Below are 8,245 nucleotides of genomic sequence, written 5' to 3'. Positions count from 1 at the left end.
TTAGTGTTTTGGGGTTTTGTATATAGACAGGTTTTAAATTGTTATTGTATATAGTTTTTAGTTGTTGTGTTTGCACTCTCTCTTTAAAAAAATTTGGGGAAAAAAACTCAACTCTTGTGGTGTAATAGCAACACATCCATCCTTTGGGTGGAAGACTCCAGGTGCAAATCCTGGCAAGAGTGTGTTAGGTGCACAATCAGTATTTCATTTGCTGGGTTTCATATACCAGTTTTCATTAAGAGATTTTTAATAGAATCTGTCACCCTACTATGTGTTTATATTGAGGTAATAATGGGTGGTTGAGGTGTTTATATTAAGATGTGATTCTAATGATTTGCCCTAATTCATGTTTAAAATGAATTTGAACCATATCTCAATGTATGCTGAAGTATTGACACTTTCTGTGTTACTGTTACTGTGTATTATGGATTTTATATTGAATTTTTCTCCTTTTCTTTCTGTTTCTCTTCCCCCCTTCCTCTCTTCTTTTTTCTTCCCCCCCCTTAAAATTCCCTTTTCAACCAGTGTCCCTAGCTAGTTTTTCAGTACCATTTAGGAAAGTGTTGGGAAGATCTGCATTGTAAAGTCTGAATATTCCTAAAAAAATGCCATGCTGACCAAAACAAACTACAGTGAGCAGTTACATTACACCATAGTGGAATCGCCTTCCAACCACGTTAGTCTGTTAAACTAAATGTCATTGACATCTTTTGTCAGCTGGACTTGGCACCTAATCTTCTTACCTCTAATCTTCTGGATTAGAGGTACGTAGAACAAGTCCCTCCCCACCCTTCGATAGCTCAGTTGGTAGAGCGGAGGACTGTAGGTTAGTCAGCTGGGATCCTTAGGTCGCTGGTTCAACTCCGGCTCGAAGGAGAACATTTTGGCGGAACAGTCCAGGTACTGCTCTAACGCCATGGCTACTTGTCCCTATACTAACATCTCCCGCTGCAAGGACATTTTTTCAAAGCTCTGCAACATGTTGCCTTTACTCACCAAAGCTCCTGCTCCAATTTACAGGACTGCTTTTGACCATGGATTAAAACAGGGTTCTCAAGCTTGCGGCCTGCGAGACAATATTTTGTGGCCCTCAGGATGATATGAAAGTTTAATCTTTAGTGCGGCCAGCGAGTTCTATACGAATGGCACTTTCCCGCGTTGTGTGCAGAAGGTTCCTTTTTTTGTGCAAGCTGGAGCTGAACGAACCTACCAATCACACTGGACTATATGGCTCCCGAGGGCGGGCCATCAGCCGGGGTTGATGCAAGCAGAGAAACATTGCACAACTATGGAGGCGCTCGTGTAACATCACATAGCCGTCATAGAATTCCTACTTGTTACTGTGTTTGAAATGAGAATGTTTGACTTCGAGCTGGACGAAGTCAATGTTACCGCCGTTAAGGACCAACACCGACGTTCCGTTGACGATGTCAGTAATGGGTGTGGACCTTCAATGGGGCCATTCAGCCAGCTCCCGCCCGCCGTCCCGCTTCGGAGTCAGGCTGGAGCCTCATCAAAGGCTTACCTGCCTCGGTTACATAAGCAACAGAACATCGGTGTTGGGTAGGACGTACAGCTGAATCCATGGGGTTATTATAGAAACTAAAAGCCAGTGAATCACGCCTCCATGGCTGCATCCCATTGTTTTATATAATAAATAATTAATGTTGTCCCAGCTGATAATGAACAGCCCGGTCGCTGTCGAGAAAATTGACCCCCGGCTCCCCTGAGCCTGTGCCTTTTTGGGAGCACATATTTGTGCAAAAAGTTTTTCTATAACTTCAAAAAGTCCAAGTACAGGTCGAGACTTACTGACGATCTTCTTCAAGCCATAGTGAGGGTGTCAACTGCTTCCTCGCTCAAGCCAAATGTGGCTCAGCTATGTGAGAGGAAGCGCTGCCAGGTCTTTGGCAGCAGGAAGCAGGCAAGAGAAGCCATGTTTAGAAAAACCGTTCATGTTCAAAAGAACCCATTATAGTTAAAGAACTGTTAGTAGTGATGTTTGAGAAGATTAGATTTTTTGAACAAAGCTTTTTCAGTGGAATACCTGATGCAGCCCAGCCACACCCAGACTCTGCGTCCTGCAGCCCTCAGGTAATTTGAGTTTGAGACCCCTGGAATCAACAGACGGTGGCCTAGCCACCTTCGCATGAGCCTCCAGGAGTGTTGTTGTGGCCGAGTGGTTAATGCGATGGACTAGAAATCCACTGGGGTCTCCCCGCGCAGGTTCGAATCCTGCCAACAACGTGAAGTTCCCCTGATGTTGTTTTACCTTGGATAAGGTTCTTGATTGACCATTGCATAATTAGTGTTGTGTTCCTAGCTTGTTTTTCAGTACGAATTGGGAAAGTGTTGGGAACATCTGCTGAGGCATTGTACTGTATATTAATGAATCTGCTGCTGCACATTGTAAAGGCTGAATAGTCCTAAACAAATACCATGCTGACCAAAACAAACTACAGTTAGCAACTACATTGCAACATAGTGGATCCGCCTTCCAACCACATTAGCCTGTTAAACTAAATGTCATTAACATCTTTTGTAAGCTGGACTTGGCACCTAATCCAGGGATGGTGTAATTTGTTAGTGTTTTGGGGTTTTGTATATAGACAGGTTTTAAATTGTTATTGTATATAGTTTTTATTATATGTATGTATTATTTGTATTATGGATTTTATATTGAATTTTTCTCCTTTTCTTTCTGTTTCTCTTCCCCCCTTCCTCTCTTCTTTTTTCTTCCCCCCCCCTTAAAATTCCCTTTTCAACCAGTGTCCCTAGCTAGTTTTTCAGTACCATTTATGAAAGTGTTGGGAACATCTGCATTGTAAAGTCTGAATAGTCCTAAAAAAATGCCATGCTGACCAAAACAAACTACAGTGAGCAATTACATTACACCATAGTGGATCCGCATTCCAACCACGTTAGTCTGTTAAACTAAATGTCATTGACATCTTTTGTCAGCTGGACTTGGCACCTAATCCAGAGACAAGCATAAGCCGGTGTAACTAAAAGATGGTTACGTACGTACATGGATTTTTACCATCTTCTGCATTAGAAGTACGTAGAACAAGTCCCTCCCCACCCTTCGATAGCTCAGTTGGTAGAGCGGAGGACTGTAGGTTAGTCAGCTGGGATCCTTAAGTCGCTGGTTCAACTCCGGCTCGAAGGAGAACATTTTGGCGGAACAGTCCAGGTACTGCTCTAACGCCATGGCTATTTGTCCCTATACTAACATCTCCCGCTGCAAGGACATTTTTTCAAAGCTCTGCAACATGTTGCCTTTACTCACCAAAGCTCCTGCTCCAATTTACAGGACTGCTTTTGACCATGGATTAAAACAGGGTTCTCAAGCTTGCGGCCTGCGAGACAATATTTTGTGGCCCTCAGGACGATATGAAAGTTTAATCTTTAGTGCGGCCAGCGAGTTCTATACGAATGGCACTTTCCCGCGTTGTGTGCAGAAGGTTCCTTTTTTTGTGCAAGCTGGAGCTGAACGAACCTACCAATCACACTGGACTATATGGCTCCCGAGGGCGGGCCATCAGCCGGGGTTGATGCAAGCAGAGAAACATTGCACAACTATGGAGGCGCTCGTGTAACATCACATAGCCGTCATAGAATTCCTACTTGTTACTGTGTTTGAAATGAGAATGTTTGACTTCGAGCTGGACGAAGTCAATGTTACCGCCGTTAAGGACCAACACCGACGTTCCGTTGACGATGTCACTAATGGGTGTGGACCTTCAATGGGGCCATTCAGCCAGCTCCCGCCCGCCGTCCCGCTTCGGAGTCAGGCTGGAGCCTCATCAAAGGCTTACCTGCCTCGGTTACATAAGCAACAGAACATCGGTGTTGGGTAGGACGTACAGCTGAATCCATGGGGTTATTATAGAAACTAAAAGCCAGTGAATCACGCCTCCATGGCTGCATCCCATTGTTTTATATAATAAATAATTAATGTTGTCCCAGCTGATAATGAACAGCCCGGTCGCTGTCGAGAAAATTGACCCCCGGCTCCCCTGAGCCTGTGCCTTTTTGGGATCACATATTTGTGCAAAAAGTTTTTCTATAACTTCAAAAAGTCCAAGTACAGGTCGAGACTTACTGACGATCTTCTTCAAGCCATAGTGAGGGTGTCAACTGCTTCCTCGCTCAAGCCAAATGTGGCTCAGCTATGTGAGAGGAAGCGCTGCCAGGTCTCTGGCAGCAGGAAGCAGGCAAGAGAAGCCATGTTTAGAAAAAACGTTCATGTTCAAAAGAACCCATTATAGTTAAAGAACTGTTAGTAGTGATGTTTGAGAAGATTAGATTTTTTGAACAAAGCTTTTTCAGTGGAATACCTGATGCAGCCCAGCCACACCCAGACTCTGCGTCCTGCAGCCCTCAGGTAATTTGAGTTTGAGACCCCTGGAATCAACAGACGGTGGCCGAGCCACCTTCGCGTGAGCCTCCAGGAGTGTTGTTGTGGCCGAGTGGTTAAGGCGATGGACTAGAAATCCATTGGGGTCTCCCCGCGCAGGTTCGAATCCTGCCAACAATGTGAAGTTCCCCTGATGTTGTTTTACCTTGGATAAGGTTCTTGATTGACCATTGCATAATTAGTGTTGTGTTCCTAGCTTGTTTTTCAGTACCAATTGGGAAAGTGTTGGGAACATCTGCTGAGGCATTGTACTGTATATTAATGAATATGCTGCTGCACATTGTAAAGGCTGAATAGTCCTAAACAAATACCATGCTGACCAAAACAAACTACAGTGAGCAATTACATTGCAACATAGTGGATCCGCCTTCCAACCACATTAGCCTTTTAAACTAAATGTCATTAAAATCTTTTGTCAGCTGGACTTGGCACCTAATCCAGGGATGGTGTAATTTGTTAGTGTTTTGGGGTTTTGTATATAGACAGGTTTTAAATTGTTATTGTATATAGTTTTTAGTTGTTGTGTTTGCACTCTCTCTTTAAAAAAATTTGGGGAAAAAAACTCAACTCTTGTGGTGTAATAGCAACACATCCATCCTTTGGGTGGAAGACTCCAGGTGCAAATCCTGGCAAGAGTTTGTTAGGTGCACAATCAGTATTTCATTTGCTGGGTTTCATATACCAGTTTTCATTAAGAGATTATTAATAGAATCTGTCACCCTACTATGTGTTTATATTGAGGTAATAATGGGTGGTTGAGGTGTTTATATTAAGATGTGATTCTAATGATTTGCCCTAATTCATGTTTAAAATGAATTTGAACCATATCTCAATGTATGCTGAAGTATTGACATTTTCTGTGTTACTGTTACTGTGTATTATGGATTTTATATTGAATTTTTCTCCTTTTCTTTCTGTTTCTCTTCCCCCCTTCCTCTCTTCTTTTTTCTTCCCCCCCCCTTAAAATTCCCTTTTCAACCAGTGTCCCTAGCTAGTTTTTCAGTACCATTTATGAAAGTGTTGGGAACATCTGCATTGTAAAGTCTGAATAGTCCTAAAAAAATGCCATGCTGACCAAAACAAACTACAGTGAGCAATTACATTACACCATAGTGGATCCGCATTCCAACCACGTTAGTCTGTTAAACTAAATGTCATTGACATCTTTTGTCAGCTGGACTTGGCACCTAATCTTCTTACCTCTAATCTTCTGGATTAGAGGTACGTAGAACAAGTCCTTCCCCACCCTTCGATAGCTCAGTTGGTAGAGCGGAGGACTGTAGGTTAGTCAGCTGGGATCCTTAGGTCGCTGGTTCAACTCCGGCTCGAAGGAGAATATTTTGGCGGAACAGTCCAGGTACTGCTCTAACGCCATGGCTACTTGTCCCTATACTAACATCTCCCGCTGCAAGGACATTTTTTCAAAGCTCTGCAACATGTTGCCTTTACTCACCAAAGCTCCTGCTCCAATTTACAGGACTGCTTTTGACCATGGATTAAAACAGGGTTCTCAAACTTGCGGCCTGCGAGACAATATTTTGTGGCCCTCAGGACGATATGAAAGTTTAATCTTTAGTGCGGCCAGCGAGTTCTATACGAATGGCACTTTCCCGCGTTGTGTGCAGAAGGTTCCTTTTTTTGTGCAAGCTGGAGCTGAACGAACCTACCAATCACACTGGACTATATGGCTCCCGAGGGCGGGCCATCAGCCGGGGTTGATGCAAGCAGAGAAACATTGCACAACTATGGAGGCGCTCGTGTAACATCACATAGCCGTCATAGAATTCCTACTTGTTACTGTGTTTGAAATGAGAATGTTTGACTTCGAGCTGGACGAAGTCAATGTTACCGCCGTTAAGGACCAACACCGACGTTCCGTTGACGATGTCACTAATGGGTGTGGACCTTCAATGGGGCCATTCAGCCAGCTCCCGCCCGCCGTCCCGCTTCGGAGTCAGGCTGGAGCCTCATCAAAGGCTTACCTGCCTCGGTTACATAAGCAACAGAACATCGGTGTTGGGTAGGACGTACAGCTGAATCCATGGGGTTATTATAGAAACTAAAAGCCAGTGAATAACGCCTCCATGGCTGCATCCCATTGTTTTATATAATAAATAATTAATGTTGTCCCAGCTGATAATGAACAGCCCGGTCGCAGTCGATAAAATTGACCCCCGGCTCCCCTGAGCCTGTGCCTTTTTGGGAGCACATATTTGTGCAAAAAGTTTTTCTATAACTTCAAAAAGTCCAAGTACAGGTCGAGACTTACTGACGATCTTCTTCAAGCCATAGTGAGGGTGTCAACTGCTTCCTCGCTCAAGCCAAATGTGGCTCAGCTATGTGAGAGGAAGCGCTGCCAGGTCTCTGGCAGCAGGAAGCAGGCAAGAGAAGCCATGTTTAGAAAAACCGTTCATGTTCAAAAGAACCCATTATAGTTAAAGAACTGTTAGTAGTGATGTTTGAGAAGATTAGATTTTTTGAACAAAGCTTTTTCAGTGGAATACCTGATGCAGCCCAGCCACACCCAGACTCTGCGTCCTGCAGCCCTCAGGTAATTTGAGTTTGAGACCCCTGGAATCAACAGACGGTGGCCTAGCCACCTTCGCGTGAGCCTCCAGGAGTGTTGTTGTGGCCGAGTGGTTAAGGCGATGGACTAGAAATCCATTGGGGTCTCCCCGCGCAGGTTCGAATCCTGCCAACAACGTGAAGTTCCCCTGATGTTGTTTTACCTTGGATAAGGTTCTTGATTGACCATTGCATAATTAGTGTTGTGTTCCTAGCTTGTTTTTCAGTACCAATTGGGAAAGTGTTGGGAACATCTGCTGAGGCATTGTACTGTATATTAATGAATATGCTGCTGCACATTGTAAAGGCTGAATATTCCTAAACAAATACCATGCTGACCAAAACAAACTACAGTGAGCAATTACATTGCAACATAGTGGATCCGCCTTCCAACCACATTAGCCTTTTAAACTAAATGTCATTAAAATCTTTTGTCAGCTGGACTTGGCACCTAATCCAGGGATGGTGTAATTTGTTAGTGTTTTGGGGTTTTGTATATAGACAGGTTTTAAATTGTTATTGTATATAGTTTTTAGTTGTTGTGTTTGCACTCTCTCTTTAAAAAAATTTGGGGAAAAAAACTCAACTCTTGTGGTGTAATAGCAACACATCCATCCTTTGGGTGGAAGACTCCAGGTGCAAATCCTGGCAAGAGTGTGTTAGGTGCACAATCAGTATTTCATTTGCTGGGTTTCATATACCAGTTTTCATTAAGAGATTTTTAATAGAATCTGTCACCCTACTATGTGTTTATATTGAGGTAATAATGGGTGGTTGAGGTGTTTATATTAAGATGTGATTCTAATGATTTGCCCTAATTCATGTTTAAAATGAATTTGAACCATATCTCAATGTATGCTGAAGTATTGACACTTTCTGTGTTACTGTTACTGTGTATTATGGATTTTATATTGAATTTTTCTCCTTTTCTTTCTGTTTCTCTTCCCCCCTTCCTCTCTTCTTTTTTCTTCCCCCCCTTAAAATTCCCTTTTCAACCAGTGTCCCTAGCTAGTTTTTCAGTACCATTTAGGAAAGTGTTGGGAAGATCTGCATTGTAAAGTCTGAATATTCCTAAAAAAATGCCATGCTGACCAAAACAAACTACAGTGAGCAGTTACATTACACCATAGTGAATCCGCCTTCCAACCACGTTAGTCTGTTAAACTAAATGTCATTGACATCTTTTGTCAGCTGGACTTGGCACCTAATCTTCTTACCTCTAATCTTCTGGATTAGAGGTACGTAGAACAACTCCCTCCC

At 43.2% G+C, this 8,245-nt stretch overlaps 6 non-coding genes across 6 annotated transcripts; all 6 read left to right on the top strand.

Annotated features, from left to right (window-relative positions):
* Window positions 1–789: 789 nt before the first annotated feature.
* Window positions 790–876, top strand: trnay-gua (transfer RNA tyrosine (anticodon GUA)). The gene is given in 2 exon segments: window positions 790–826; window positions 841–876. It is a non-coding gene; the product is annotated as a tRNA-Tyr (tRNA).
* Window positions 877–2,165: 1,289 nt separating this feature from the next.
* On the top strand, window positions 2,166–2,247 carry trnas-aga (transfer RNA serine (anticodon AGA)). Its single transcript has one exon. It is a non-coding gene; the product is annotated as a tRNA-Ser (tRNA).
* An 835-nt stretch (window positions 2,248–3,082) lies between these two features.
* trnay-gua (transfer RNA tyrosine (anticodon GUA)) lies at window positions 3,083–3,169 on the top strand. Its single transcript is given in 2 exon segments — window positions 3,083–3,119; window positions 3,134–3,169. It is a non-coding gene; the product is annotated as a tRNA-Tyr (tRNA).
* Window positions 3,170–4,458: 1,289 nt separating this feature from the next.
* Window positions 4,459–4,540, top strand: trnas-aga (transfer RNA serine (anticodon AGA)). The gene has a single exon. It is a non-coding gene; the product is annotated as a tRNA-Ser (tRNA).
* A 1,126-nt stretch (window positions 4,541–5,666) lies between these two features.
* Window positions 5,667–5,753, top strand: trnay-gua (transfer RNA tyrosine (anticodon GUA)). The gene is given in 2 exon segments: window positions 5,667–5,703; window positions 5,718–5,753. It is a non-coding gene; the product is annotated as a tRNA-Tyr (tRNA).
* Window positions 5,754–7,042: 1,289 nt separating this feature from the next.
* On the top strand, window positions 7,043–7,124 carry trnas-aga (transfer RNA serine (anticodon AGA)). The gene has a single exon. It is a non-coding gene; the product is annotated as a tRNA-Ser (tRNA).
* The last annotated feature ends 1,121 nt before the right edge of the window (window positions 7,125–8,245 follow it).

The sequence above is a fragment of the Channa argus genome, unplaced genomic scaffold (genome assembly GCF_033026475.1).
Source record: "Channa argus isolate prfri unplaced genomic scaffold, Channa argus male v1.0 Contig043, whole genome shotgun sequence".
In the NCBI taxonomy this organism is placed as follows: domain Eukaryota; kingdom Metazoa; phylum Chordata; class Actinopteri; order Anabantiformes; family Channidae; genus Channa; species Channa argus.
Note: the sequence above shows the minus strand (reverse complement) of the source record. Positions and strands in the feature narration are given on the sequence as shown.